Genomic DNA, 831 nt, shown 5'->3' on the forward strand with positions numbered 1-831 from the left:
CAGAGGACACTCGCGCTCCAACACGGGAAGAGGGACATAGAAATACGGTAAAGCCACAAAATAATAACACAAGGCATTATGCAAATTATGAAAGAAATTGGCAAGCTGCACCGAATTTTGAGATGGAACCGCCGACACGACGTAACAGTGACCGATATGCGACTCGCCGACACGATGATTTTGACTATAAGCTGTTCATTACTACACGTAAATTCAAAACATTTAAGAATTCTGACAACGACATTCATCCACAAGCGTGGCTTCATCAATTCTCTCATTGTTTTCCTCCCAACTGGTCATTAGAGCACAGATTAGAATTTATGTGTGGCTACTTAGAGAATGAACCAAATGTAAGAATGCGATCGGTCATTCACGATTGTCACAGTGAAGGAGAATTTTATCATGCTTTTCTCTCAGCATATTGGTCTCAAACTACACAAGACCAAGTAAAACATAGCATCATAATGATGAAACATTTCGAACAATCTGAATTTTCCAGTCTTGTCAAATATTTCGAAGACATGTTACATAAGAATCAGTATCTATCTAACCCATACAGCCCCACAGAACTCTTTCGCATTTTCTTAATCAAATTGCCTGAACATTCACGACATATTATTTTGGCAAGACGTTGCAAAGACGACACTGAAGCTTTACACGGACTCTTCCAAGAATTGGAAATTGACACTGACAATCGCGGAACGCGAAAACAGGAACACAACAATTACAGGTCACATCCGTCACAATTCCACGATGTCAGAAATAATAAATGGATGCGACAAGGCTATTCTTACAACGTAAATCGTGACCAAAACAGACTCCACCCATATG

The sequence above is a fragment of the Schistocerca serialis genome, chromosome 3 (genome assembly GCF_023864345.2).
Source record: "Schistocerca serialis cubense isolate TAMUIC-IGC-003099 chromosome 3, iqSchSeri2.2, whole genome shotgun sequence".
In the NCBI taxonomy this organism is placed as follows: domain Eukaryota; kingdom Metazoa; phylum Arthropoda; class Insecta; order Orthoptera; family Acrididae; genus Schistocerca; species Schistocerca serialis.